General features: G+C 36.9%; 1 pseudogene; it reads left to right on the plus strand.

Moving 5' to 3' along the window:
• Positions 1–298: 298 nt before the first annotated feature.
• Positions 299–1,156, plus strand: LOC108488138 (amino acid transporter AVT6E-like; annotated as a pseudogene).
• The last annotated feature ends 13,828 nt before the right edge of the window (positions 1,157–14,984 follow it).

A 14,984-nucleotide genomic window follows, 5' to 3' on the forward strand; every position in this document is an offset into this window, starting at 1 on the left:
GCTTCAACAAGATTTCTTTTCTTTCCTTAAAATATCGTCAATGATGAACTGGCGGTAAGGTCAGCCTATTGAATTCGAAAATATTACTTAAACCAAAAGTCACCTTATAGAACACTGAATTTAGTTCAACTATGGTCTAAACCAATTAATCTAATCCTTTAGTTTTTGCGTGTTAAAGCAACTCAACTTTCGTACTTGGGGCGTTTGTTTTGTTTTGATTTATTTTCCTTGTGTGGTTTTGTTTGTTTGTTTTTTCATGTATTACTTGCATTTTTTTTTTTGGTTTGAAATGGTTTGAAATGGGTTTGATCTGGATGGTTATACCCTTGTTTTAAGTAAACCCAATACCGGGTCTGGTGTTTCTAGTGCTGTTTTTAACTTAACCACCACAATTATTGGTGCTGGAATCATGGCTTTAGCTGCTACTATGAAGGTTCTGGGGCTTGTTTTAGGGAATTTTTTGGATAAACCTGGTTGGGATTTTGTCTGAAATTAGTGTCGAGATGTTGATTAGGTTTGCAGTTTCTTGTAAAGCTAGATCTTATGGGGAAGTTGTGCAAATTGCAATGGGGAGAACTGCTAGGGTTTTGTCTGAGATTTGCATAATTGTCAACAATGCAGGTGTCCTGATAGTTTATTTGATTATTATGGGTGATGTTATGTCTGGTTTGGTTCGTCATATTGGGGTTTCGATAAGTGGTTAGGACATGTTTTTTGGGATCATAGGAAGTTATGGTTGTTTTTCTTGCTCCACTTTGCGTGTTAGATAGGATTGATTCATTGAGCATGACTTCGGCTGCTTCGGTAGCTCTCGCTGTTGTTGTCGTTGTGGTTTGCTTTGCTGTTGCATTCATTAAGCTTATTGAGGGGAAGATAGAGGCTCCAAGGATGAGCCCAGATTTTACGTTCCCTGATTAAGCTTATTGGATCTACTATGATCCCAAATATATGGACCGCTTTCAAATTTACTGGAGCAACAATAGCTGTTTCCTTAGGTTTTACGTTCCCTGCTCTAATTGCATTAAGGATAAGTCAGCAAGAAGAGAGCATGAGCTTGAGCAGAGTAGAAAAATTTTTGTCATGGTTAATGTTAATACTGGCTGTGATAGTTAGCATTGCTGGGATAATAGGAAATATTTATACCAAATTGCAATGATAATATGTATACAATGTAACTTACTGTCTTTTAATGGTATTGAGCTTGGTCCTATTTCTCCTCACAATGGTCTTCATTAGGGTGACTATTACTTACTGTCTTTCCCTAGAATTTTAACTATGATTTTTAGTGGAAAATCCGGCAACTTCGGTTATTCCAACAAAACCAGCCCTTTGTCCCCTTATTTGTCTCTCTTTTATATTTTTCTCTGTTTTTTTACTTAATTCAGATTTTTAATTTTCGTTCTCATGATACCATTGTCGACGTAGCTTTATTTTAGTTAATTCTTGTAGCTTCTATTTTTTTTTATCATTTTATTTGTTTATTCCCACCTGTTATTAGCAAATATAATTAATATTATACCAATCATTAAATATTGTTTATTTTTAGAACTCATTTGATTGTTTTGTCGACCAGAAACAGACTTCTGTTCTTCAAATGCAATGAGTAGGGAAGTCTCTCGACATTATTAGAGATCAATCCCAAGCATCTCCAAATAAACCCTCAAGAAAACATTTCCAATTCAATCAAGGTAAACATTGTCTTCCCTAACATTTATGTTTCTTTCAACATGTTTTTCCTTTTATGTTTTTTATGTTTATGATGAAAGATTCAACATCTCTAGAAACTGAATCATATATTTTTTCTGCTAGGATTAGCAATCTAGTATGAATCATGTAGAAGCTTACTTATCTTTTATTTGCAAGAAACAGATTTAGGTAATGGAAGATGTATGCCTGTGTGTTTGTGTCTCTATATATGTATGTATTTGGTACTAGATGAAAGCTTTACTCCAGTTTTGAAATATAGACCAGGTTTTACATACATTGATCATTTTCTGGCTCTTTTCCTGCGAATACATGGTTCTCTTGAAACTAAATGCTCAAGTACTTTCTGCATATTCTGTGATTCTTATTAGATAAGTTATAAATCAACAGTTATGTTAGTTTTGATCAAGGCTTCTGTAAACATAAAGTTGGTATTCTGGTTAGGAGAAGTTAATGTTTATGAGCTTTGTGGAGTATGATTCTGCACATGCAAAGTTGGTTTGTTTAAAGCTGTGCATTTTCATGTTTACATACTAATGGTGATTCCATTTTTGTTTTTTAGATGTTCTTTTGGTCTGTTTTCATGTTTCTATCCAACGTATGTGTTTACTGTGCAGTTTTGCCATATTTTGCTAAGGTGTATAGCTTCATTGGCAGTGTCTTTGATCCTGGTACAAGTGGGCACTTGCAAAACTGATATAGGTAAAGTTTTTATATTTGCTTAAACTGAAATATATTTGGTGCTACTCTTATAATCTTACATCTGTTCTAGGTACTATCGAGCACCTGAATTAATATTTGGTGCAACTAAATACACCACAGCCATTGGCATTTGTTCTAGGTACGTACAAGTTTCGTTGCTAAAATTTTCCGTTATTTCTATGCATTTTCACTTTAAATTACATAATACATAATTCTTTTTTGACTCCAGCCTCTGTTTGCTGGTGAGAGTGGAGTAGACCAGGTACGTTTTATTAAGGTAGGCTTTATTTCAAAATTCTAATCAATAATAGTTTTATCATGATGATTTTGGAAAAATTAATATTTTGGGGTTGCGATTTTGTAAAGATTTAATTGCTAGTTCATTTGGAGTAGAACTATTTTGTTTCCAAATTAATTTTAAATATTTGGTTGAACTTAATTATTATTTGATTCAACTTAAGTATGAATAGGTATGAATTAATTTTATTACCGTGTAGCTTGCTTGTCCATTAAAATTACAACAATAGCTGACTTTCTCTCTAACCTTATTTTAAATATTTTAAAGATTCAAAGTATATAGGCTGGAAACCTGACGGGTTGCCTTATATCGAGCTACAAGATATAATGGATCCTTCCTAGGTGTAACAACGCCACGTCGATGAATCTTAAAAATTCAAAAGACTTGAAAAAAGTTCTATCGAGCCCATTTACTATTGAATATTTATATAACCTTAATTTATTTCCAATTTACTTATAAAAATTAAACTACGATTCTTTTTGATTTTATTATATTCAAATTACTATTTTTATATTAATAATGTTTTATTTTAATATTTAATATTTTTAAATTTCTTTAAAAGTTATAACTACTTTTTATCAAAATTACAACAATACGACCTTCTCTCTAACCTTATTTTAAATATTTTAAAGATTCAAAGTATATAGGTTTGAAACTTTGACGGGTTGCCTTATATCGAGTTGCAAGATATAATGGATCCTCCCTAGGTGTAACAACGCCACGTATGATGAATCTTAAAAATTTGTATGTTTCAATTTAATATGTCCCATCTAATATACAAATATTTAATAAAATATTTTATATAGTTTTAACTTAAATTTAAATTATTATTGAAATATTCTCGTCCGTTTTATCACAAATATTATTCTCCATTTTATCAAAAATATTATCGTCTGTTTTACCATTTAAGTTAAACTTTTATTCAAACTAAATCATAGCTTTTAAGCTAAATACGGATGTCCACACAAGGCTTTAATATGTACTTAAGAAAAGATGACTTGTAAAACATAAATTAAATTAAGTGTGGACTATTTTAACGCACATGTGATTTGTCAAATAAAAGCGAACGACATGTATATTATTTAATTAAAATAATTTTTATAAATATTATTTAATTAAATATTATTTAATCTGCTACTTACACAGAGATACTTGATATTTGATATGTATTATCCATGTGATTTTCCACATCGTGAAATAAAAACTTACATAATACATAAATATATTTGATATCATAATTTACATAACTTATATAACATATATAACTTACATAACTTATATAACATACATAACTTATATAACTTATATAACTTAGATAAATATATAACTTACATAACTTACATAATACTTAAATATATTTTATATCATAATTTACATAACTTACATAACTTATATAACTTAGATAAATATATAATTTACATAAATATATATCATATCATAAATTACATAACTTACATAATACTTAAATATATATCATATCATACATAACTAGTTTACTTAAATTTACTTAACTTACATAATACATAAATCTATAGTCGAAAATCACGCAACTTGCCTAAATTAGTTTATACCCATTAGAGACTTGATATTTAGTATAATTATATGATTTAAATCAATTGAGAACATTTAAGTAACTGTAATATGTTGTCAACTTTAGATTTCAAGAACTACAAAATGGATAGGAGTTGGATGAAATTGTCAAGGGTAAGCAATGCCTATCAAAATGGAGTACAAACTTTTCTAAATTTTGCATTTCAAAATGCAAGCCAAGAGAATATGATTCTTTGTCCGTAAGAAGTGTGGCAACATCTCTCGGCATTTTCGTGAAGTTTTCTCTGAACATCTAATTGTTGATGGCTTTATTCGGGGTATAAAAAATGGATTTTCCATGGAGAGTGTACATCTAGTGGAACTTCTTCAACGATTAATCCGACTTATCCTAATACTGATTACCATCAGTATGTTAGACAAGATGACATGGAAGATATGTTGCGGGGCATTTAATATGCGTAGTCATGGTGAGCAATCGTTTCCACCTGACTTTATTATATCTGAGGATTGTAATATTATGGAAATGTTTTTTTGAAAGCGGAACAAGTGCACCTAATGAGGAGCCAAATGAAGAAGCGGCTAAGTTCTACAATTTACTTAATGAAATGAATGAAGAACTTTACGAGGGATCAAAATATTCGAAATTGTCTTTCTGCATTCGTCTATTTCACTTAAAATGTTTGGGAGGGTGGACCGGAAACTCTTTTACAATGCTGCTAGAGTTTCTAAGAGAGATGTTTCCGTTTGTAAAAATTCCCCAGTCTTGTCAAGACATGAAGAGACTAATAAAAGATTTGGGCCTTGGGTATGATAAAATTCATAGTTGCCCAAATGACTGCATGTTGTACTGGGGTGATCAGAAAAACCAACAATCTTGTCATGTTTGCGGTAAGTCTCGCTGGATGAATAGTAATACAGAAGATGTGAATACGGATGATGGTGGGGCACGATTAAGAAAGAAGCCACCAAGGTCTTGCGATATTTTCCCCGATACCAAGACTTCAAAGGCTTTTCATGTCCTCAAAGACAGCAGAATCTATGAGGTGGCATAATGATCAATGGACCGATGATGGATTATTAAGACATCCTGCGGATTCTTTAGCTTGGAAATCATTTGACAGTAAATTTCCAAGCATGGCAAGCGATCCTCGGAATGTGAGGCTTGGGCTAGCAGCTGATGGCTTTAATCCATTTAAAATCATGAGTACTTCGTACAGTACTTGGCCTGTAGTGCTTGTTCCTTACAATTTGCCTCCATGGATTTGCATGAAGCAATCTTCATTTATTTTATCAATGATTATCCCTGGAGAGAAAGGTCCCGGAAATGATATTGACATCTATTTGCAGCCACTTATTGAAGAGTTAAAACAATTATGGTCAGGTGTTGAGACATATGATGTATTGAGAAAGGAGAACTTTAATTTACGTGCCGCTTTATTGTGGACAATTACTGATTTCCCAGCTTATCTAATTTATCGGGTTGGAGTACTAAAGGACGTTATGCTTGTCCTTGTTGTGCTGCGCAAACTTGTTCGAAGTGGTTGTACAATGGGAAGAAGTTCTCTTACATGGGCCATCGTCGGTGGTTAGATGGAAATCATAAATTTAGATTTCAGAGGACTCTATTTGACGGTACTAAAGAGTACAGAGGAGCTCCTCAGCAGACCGTTGGATCTGAAATCTTGTTTATGTTAAAAGATATCAACTTTAGTTATGGGAAGATGAATCAACCACCTAACACGAGATCAAAGAGAATATCGAGGGATGAATCTGATGATGAATTTGACGAAGAGGATGATCCTAATGAGGCAGACTTGTGGAAAAAAAGAAGAATTTTTTTGAGTTACCTTATTGGGAGCATAATATTTTACGTCACAATCTTGATGTCATGCATATTGAGAAGAATGTCTGTGAGAACATAATTGGGACAATTTTGAATGTCGATGGAAAATCAAAAGACAATCTTCAGAGTCGGCTTGATTTAGTTGACATGAGAATTTGGCGTGATCTTCATCCTCAAGAACTTCCGAATGGGAAATATCGGTTGCCGCCTTCTATTTTTTCAATGTCAAAGGAAGAGAAAGAGGTGTTTTGTATGGTGTTGAAGGATATAAAGGTCCCAAATGCGTATGCATCAAATATATCTCGATGTGTGAGTCTTAACGATCGAAGATTATATTCATTAAAATCACATGATTAATACATCTTGATGCAAGATTTACTCCCAGTTGCTTTACGGTGCTGCATGTCAAAAAATGTGACGTCCTGTATAATTGAACTATCCAATATAATGAAAGCTATTTGTGGCAAAGTTTTGGATGTTGAAGAACTTAAGAAAGTACAGGATCGATGTAACACCCCAAACCCGTGACCGTCACCGGATTTGACCACGAGGTGTTACCGGGCTTACTTCCCTTATTTCTCTCTTGGAAATTATGAATTTCTGTTCCAGGCAGGCTAGCTAACTGCGTCACTGTTACCTTAAAAATCATATCTCGAGTTCCCGAACTCGAAAACCAGTTCCGTAAATTTTCCATGAAACTAGACTCATAATTCCATCTACAAACTTTTTTCTAGAATTTTTGGTTGGGCCAATTGGTACATTTTATTAGTTAAAGTCACCCCTGTTTCAGGGTTTGACTACACTGACCTTTGCACATTACGACCTGGATATCATCTCGTACAGAGCTCCAATGCTCATACTGTTTGTTTCTAATGAAACTAGACTCAAAGGGGAATCTATGAATATAAGGCATGACTTCTAATTGTTTCTGGATAATTTATGGTAAATTTTCAAAGTCGGAGCAGGGGATCCAGAAACCGTTCTGGCCCTGTTTCACGAAAACCTGAATATCTCTTAAAATCTGACTCATATGACCGTTTCGTTTCTTCCATATGAAAGTAGATTCATCAAGGTTCAATTTAATAATTTATTCACTATTTAATTCTACTTCTACTATTTTTAGTGATTTTTCAATCTCACCTCACTGCTGCTGGCAGCATCTGTTACTAAAGCAAACAATAACTATTTCATAATTCTTCCATGGCCAACTATAATTCATCATACATAATACAAGCTATGGCCACCTTATCAAAATTAAGGTTTCTAAGACTTGTGACTATAGGTTTTAGAATCACACTCAACCGACCACATAGGCCATTTTCGCATGGCTTAAAGTTTACAACCCAAAATTCAACAAAACAAAATAGCCTATACATGCCAAATGTTCTCCTAGATCGACTAAGGAGACAATACCAAAAGATTGTTCACGGTGTGATGACTTCGACGACGGTTCGAGTACACAAGAGACGAGTCCAAGAGACCTAAAATGGGTGACAAGAAAACACCGAGTGAGTTTATAACTCAAGAAGCCATAAGCATTCCACAACCATCCATTAACAAAATTATTACAACATGAAATAATGAACGAGGCTAAGTACTCCATCCATATCGAACTATATCATAGTTCCTTGGACCTTCGGTTCAATCTCATACCAAGTCATACATCCACATTTCATATTCTATACAATAAGATATTTGAGGCATTTTACACACCAACTCATTTTCACCACAATCATACAATTGCAATCATCACATAGATTTAAAGCTTACCAAGCTCAACCCCGAGCATGAACATATTACCTATTCGTCATGAGCTCAAGGTACTTACCCGATCCGCTGTCCATACTCAACTCGATGGAGACACACCCTCCATATAATTGTTCGATCGGAGATATTTATATATATATATAGAGTACGCACACACGTTGCTTAATACTCGATTTCGCACACTTAGTGCCATGCGATTTAAGCCCGCACACATAGTGCCATACCCTTCGAGCTCGCATACTTAGTGCCATATATTTCCAGCATGCACACTTAGTGCCATATATTTCCAGACGCACACTTAGTGCCAATCTCGTCACCGCACACACGTATTGCCCAAGACACTTAGTGCCGAAAGCAAACTTTCTACACATTTCACTATTTCTTTTACATTCAACAATTGTCATCACTCCATACACATACAATTTCATTTATATATATATATAGCATCCCATTAAACACAATTGCATAGATTTTACAATCATTTAAGCAATATCAAACATATGTGCTTAATGACTTACCTTGTGTTGGGCAAATAATTCTAAGTCGGCTACTCGTTGACCTTCGATTTCCCTTGTTGGACGCCTCTCCTTTAGGATCTTGAGCTTAAACAAACAAATTAACTCATTCAATCGCTTTGGTACATATGTTGGTATCCACATTCTAATGATCATATAACATACGAACGACATGGTAAAATTTTTATCTTGCTACCTTATGTTCTTGGCTATTCTACCAATAGCCTTATGCAATTTACTATTCTATCAATAATCCTATCACACATACACATATACATATTCGTATATTAAATAGCCACCCTCACTAACCACCCATTTTAGTTGATTTTATACAATCAAAGGCAATATCATGATTGGGTATACCTAAATAGCCGAATGTGCTAAAATTGATCTAACATCACCTATACCCTTGATTGAATGGTCAATACTTATACTATCAATTATAGTATCGATTTTATTCTTTCAAACACATAGTCCCCATTCGGCCCTAACCATTTACTTAACGTATGAGTACAAATTCCATCTCAAAATTAGGAGTTGCAACTACAACTAGGTTACCACAATGCTCATCAATGACCGAATGCCTAAGCACAACTCTACTAAAAATTTATCCAACATCATTAACTTGCCCTTCACTATTTTTTTTTAAACATCGTATACAAAGTAACTTACATGTATATATAAAACCAACCTTGCTAGCACAATATCCCTTAACCGAATATCATAAACCCAAGCCACATATATAGCTCATCAAGGCCTTTCATTGGCCACATTCGGCACCCCCTCCCCTTATGAACAAACCAATTTCAACTTTCATGAAAAATATATGTACCAAGAGCTTCAACTACTTGGCCAAATACCAAACCTCCAAACAACCAAATTTAATCCATGGAATGAATAGAACTTGAACTAATCACCTCATTTACAGCTAAATTTCCAAGGGTTTCAAAGTGCTTACCTCTTCCTAAGCATCAACCAAGCCAAATCATGCACAAAAGAATTCCCTTCTTTTTCCTTCTTCAAGCCACGGCAATGGAGAATAGAATGAGCATTTTCCTTCTTTTTTTTTTTTTGTTTTTTCTCTCTAGTTACGGCACAATGGAGGGGGGCATCCATGCTCATTTTTTTGTTCATTTCTTTAATGCTAGCTATTATTTTATGGCTTCCTACATACACCACTAGCATAACATGTTGGAAACATGTTCCTTGCCCATAATTTTGTCATGGCGGCCACTAACCTTGTCAAATGGGTTATTTGACATGCAACTCCATTTATTTTACTTCATTCCTTTATTAACCTCTTAAAATTAGCCACATATAATTAAATCCTTTCACATGAGTCCTTTTCTTTCAATTCACCTTCAAATTAACTAAATCAAAGAATTAAAAAATTCACACATGCATTTTCACATATTTAGACAAGAATTATCATACTCAAATAATTTAGTGACTCGGTTTAGCGGTCCCAAACGCTTTCCGACTAGGGTCACTTTAGGGATGTCACAACTCTCCCCACTTAAGAAATTTTCGTCCCCAAAAATCTTACCGTAAATAGGTTTGGGTATCGCTCTATCATAGAGTTCTCGGGTTCCCAAGTGGCTTCTTCAATTCGTGTTTATGCCACATCAGCTTCACTAGTGGGATTTTCTTATTTCGCAACTCTTTTACTTCATGCATCAGAATGCGAACTGGCTCCTCTTCATAGCTCAAATTAGGCTAAATCTCAATCTCAGATGGAGCGATTACGTGCGACGGGTCGGATCTATATCGTCAAGCATCGAGACATGGAAAACGCTAGAATCTTTTCGAGCTCGAAAGCGGGATTAATCGGTATCGATCGGTCCGACTCGTTCGGATACTTCATCTGACCGATGAACCTTGGACCCAATTTGCCCTTACGACCAAATCTAAACACCTTCTTCCGGTATGAGACTTTGAGAAATACCTTGTCTCCCACCGATATTCAATGTCTTTTCTTCTCAAATCCGCATACGACTTTTGGCGATCCAAGTAGCTTTCAAACTTTCACGGATTACTCGAACTTTCGCTCGGCATCCTTAATCAAATCAACCTCAAGATTTTACTTTCACTAAGTTCGGTCCAAAATAATGGGGTACGGCATTTACGACGAAGATAAAGCCTCGTAAGGCGCCATCTTAATGCTTGATTGAAAACTATTGTTGTAGGCGAATTCAATCAAGGGTAAATACCGATCCCATGAACCACTAAACTCAAGGATGCAACATCTCAACATATCCTCGAGTATTTGAATTATCCGTCGGATTGACCATCGGTTTGGTCTCTAATTCGACTACTAGCACCTCATCGGGTGAAACGGATAGATGAGCATCCATCGCTCTCAAAGCAAACAAAGGCCTTGCGACTTAAAGCATCGGCCACCACGTTGGCCTTTCCCGGTGATAATCAATGATGAGTTCATAGTCTTTCAACAACTCAAGCCAACGTCTTTGTCGCAGGTTTAAATCTCTCGAGTCATCAAATATTTTAGACTCTTGTGGTCCGAATAAATGTGACACCTTTCTCCAAACAAGTAATGCCGCCATATCTTCAAGGCGAACACTATGGTCGCTAGTTCAAGGTCATGGGTGGGATAGTTTCTCTCATGCACTTTAGTTGTCTCGACGCGTAAGCCACAACTCGACCTTCTTGCATCAACACACAACCTTTTGACAGGTTTTTAGTCAATCGAAACTTTCTTGACAGCGTTCCGACCACTCGAACTTAACATCTTTTGAAGTAGTTTTGTCATCGGTGCAACTATCATCGAAAAACCTTTCACAAATCGTCGATAGTATCCGCAAGCCCCAAAAGCTCCTAACCTCGGTAACATTCCTTGGAGGTTTCCAATCGACTATGGTCGAAATTTTGTTCGGGTCCACCGACACCGATCGCGGACACCACGCGCCCCAAAAAGCTAACCTCTTTCAACCAAAATTCACATTTATTGAACTTTGCGATAACCGCTTATCTCGTAAAATTTGCAACATTAGCCTCAGGTGCTCAGCATGTTCGGTTTCATCTCTCGAATAGACCAAAATGTCATCGATAAATACAACTACGAACCGATCCAAGTATGGCCTGAAAATTCTATTCATTAAATCCATAAATACCGCAGGGCATTAGTAAGCCCAAACGGCATCACCAAGAATTCAGTAGTGACCGTACCTCGTCCTAAAAGCGGTTTTGGGTATGTCCGATTCTCGGACCTCAACCGATAGTACCCGACCTCAAATCTATCTTTGAAAACACTGAGGCTCCCTTTAATTGATCAAACAAATCGTCAATTCGTGGCAATGGATATTTATTCTTTATCGTCACTTTATTGAGTTGACGATAGTCGATGCACAACCTCATGGTTCCGTCCTTCTTTTTCACAAACAATACAAAAGCGCCCCATGGAGAAAAACTCGATCGGCGAAACCTCTATCCGTCAATTCTTGCAATTGAACCTTCAATTCCTTTAATTCCGTTAATGCCATACGACACGGGGCTATTGAAATCGGCGTAGTACCCGTGGTACAACCGATGCGAATTCCACTTCTCGAACCGGTGGCAATCCGGTAACTCCTCGGAAAAACATCGAATACTCACAAACCACTCGTACCGATTCGAGTTTCCTTCCGTCTCTTTACTTTCAAACACATACGCAAGGTATGTTTCACACCCTTTTCACATACCTCCGAGCGGTCATAGAAGATATTATCGTTGGCGCCCTTTTAAATCGAGAGACTCGACTCGGACTACCTCATTATTTGCACTCCTCAAATCAATGGTTTTCCTTTGCGATCCACCATTGCATCATGTAGGTCACCAATCCATACCAAGAATAACATCGAATTCATTAAATGGTAGAAGCATCGATCGGCCGGAAAGCAGATTCTCGAATTATTAGGGGCATCTCTTGCACACTTTATCAACGAGCATGTATTGACCCAAAGGGTTTGACACTCGAATTACGAACTCGAGAGACTCAACGGTAGAGTCTTCTTGGATGCTAAGGTTTACATACATATGAGTGAGTAGAGTCGGGTCAATCAATGCAATCACACTAGTATCAAAGAGAGTAAAAGTACCAAGTGATAACGTCGGGGAGGATGCCTCCTCTCGTGAGCAGATGGCATATGCTCTAGCAGAGCACGGTCTCGGATCGGACAGGTGTATTAGAGGCTCCTCTCGATTACCACCCCTACCTCCAGAGATTCTCGGGGCCTACCTCCACCGTCGTTCCACTAGGTCTTGCATCCTGCGTCTTATTCCTCTCATCTAGCTCGTGCAATCTCTAATGAAGTGGTCTTTCGAACCGCATCCATAACAGCCCTATTAATGACTTACCCCAACATTCACCTAGGTGTCGTCTTCCACATTGGGGCATTCAGTCTCTCTTGACGATTATTGCCCACACTAGCTATCAAGTAGCTCGAGTCCGTCAATGGTCGGGCTCTAATGGAAATTCCTGCATCGTCCTCGACTTCTTGGTGTCCTCCCGAACCTCTTTACACCGAGAACGGAGCTTTACTCGTCGATCTTTTACGGTAATCTCTTGCTTCAAATTCAGCCTTCTTCTTCTCCTTCCCAAGTTCTTTCGCTTTGCGAGCTCGTTCGACTAGTGTCACGAACTCCTTTATCTCCAAAATTCCCACTAGTAACTTTAACTCTTCATTTAATTCTTCTTCAAATCTTTTGCACATCGCAACCTCATCAGCCACACACTCCGAGTATACCGACTAAGTCTTACGAACTCATGTTCAGATTCGAGATCTGATCATCCGGCCTTGCTTGAGTTCCAAGAATTCCTTACGCTTCGATCGATGAACCGTTGACTAATGTATTTCTTTCAAATTGGATTGAAAGAAATCCCAAGTAACTCGTTCATTTGGGACTATGGAAATTAAAGTCCTCCACCAATAGTAAGTGAGTCTCGCAACAAGGATATAGCACACTTAAGACATTCATCGGTGTGCATGACAGTTCATCTAACACTCTAATGGTGTTATCGAGCGAACTTCGGCCTTTTCGGCATCATCAAGAACTATGGCCTTGAACTCCTCCCCACGCTTCCTAATCAAGTCCACGGTGGTTTACTCAGCCTCATAGGATCGAGAATCGGAGGCATTATGGGCTCTTGGGGTGGAGTATTTAAATTCGGAATGGTTGGACAGCCGGATTGGTTCGGGCATATTATGCGACCCACTCATTCATCATGGTGAAGAAGGCTTGTTTCGCCTTCATTTTGATTATTCGCGGATGATCGAGGCTCAACGGGCAGGTGTCCCTTGCGCGGAGCAGCCGCCACGCTTTCAACGTCATCCGCCAAGGGTCTCTACCCGGGTTCCATTGCTAATCAAAACAAAAATTTCAACCGTCGAAGTCATCACATTATTAAGCACTAACAATTTGGCATGTATAGCTAGACTCACACGCTATGGTAGTCCTAGAACCGACTAAACCATAGCTCGATACCAATAAATGTAACACCCCAAACCCGTGACCGTCACCGGATTTGACCACGAGGTGTTACCGGGCTTACTTCCTTATTTCTCTCTTGAAATTATGAATTTACATTCCAGGCAGGCTAGCTAACTGCATCACTGTTACCTTAAAATCATATCTCGAGTTCCGAACTCGAAAACCAGTTCCGTAAATTTTCCATGAAACTAGACTCATAATTCCATCTACACATTTTTTTCTATAATTTTTGGTTGGGCCAATTGGTACAGTTTATTAGTTAAAGTCACCCCTATTTCAGGGTTTGACTACACTGACCTTTGCACATTACGACCTAGATATCATCTCGTACAGAGCTCCAATGCTCAAACTGTTTATTTCTAATGAAACTAGACTCAAAGGGGAATCTATGAATATAAGGCATGGCTTCTAATTGTTTCTGGATAATTTATGGTAAATTTTCAAATTCGGAGCAGGGGATCCAGAAACCGTTCTGGCCCTGTTTCACGAAAACCTGAATATCTCTTAAAATCTGACTCATATGACCGTTTCATTTCTTCCATATGAAAGTAGATTCATCAAGGTTCAATTTCATAATTTATTCACTATTTAATTCTACTTCTACTATTTTTAGTGATTTTTCAATCTCACCTCACTGCTGCTGGCAGCATCTGTTACTAAAGCAAACAATAACTATTTCATAATTCTTCCATGGCCAACTATAATTCATCATACATAATACAAGCTATGGCCACCTTATCAAAATTAAGGTTTCTAAGACTTGTGACTATAGGTTTTAGAATCACACTCAACCTAACCACATAGGCCATTTTCGCATGGCTTAAAGTTTACAACCCAAAATTCAACAAAACAAAATAGCCTATACATGCCAAATGTTCTCCTAGATCGACTAAGGAGACAATACCAAAAGATTGTTCGCCGTGTGATGACTTCGACGACGGTTCCGAGTACACAAGAGACGAGTCCAAGAGACCTAAAATGGGTGACAAGAAAACACCGAGTGAGTTTATAACTCAAGAAGCCATAAGCATTCCACAACCATCCATTAACAAAATTATTACAACATGAAATAATGAACGAGGCTAAGTACTCCATCCATATCGAACTATATCATAGT

The sequence above is a fragment of the Gossypium arboreum genome, chromosome 2 (assembly GCF_025698485.1).
Source record: "Gossypium arboreum isolate Shixiya-1 chromosome 2, ASM2569848v2, whole genome shotgun sequence".
Lineage (NCBI taxonomy): Eukaryota > Viridiplantae > Streptophyta > Magnoliopsida > Malvales > Malvaceae > Gossypium > Gossypium arboreum.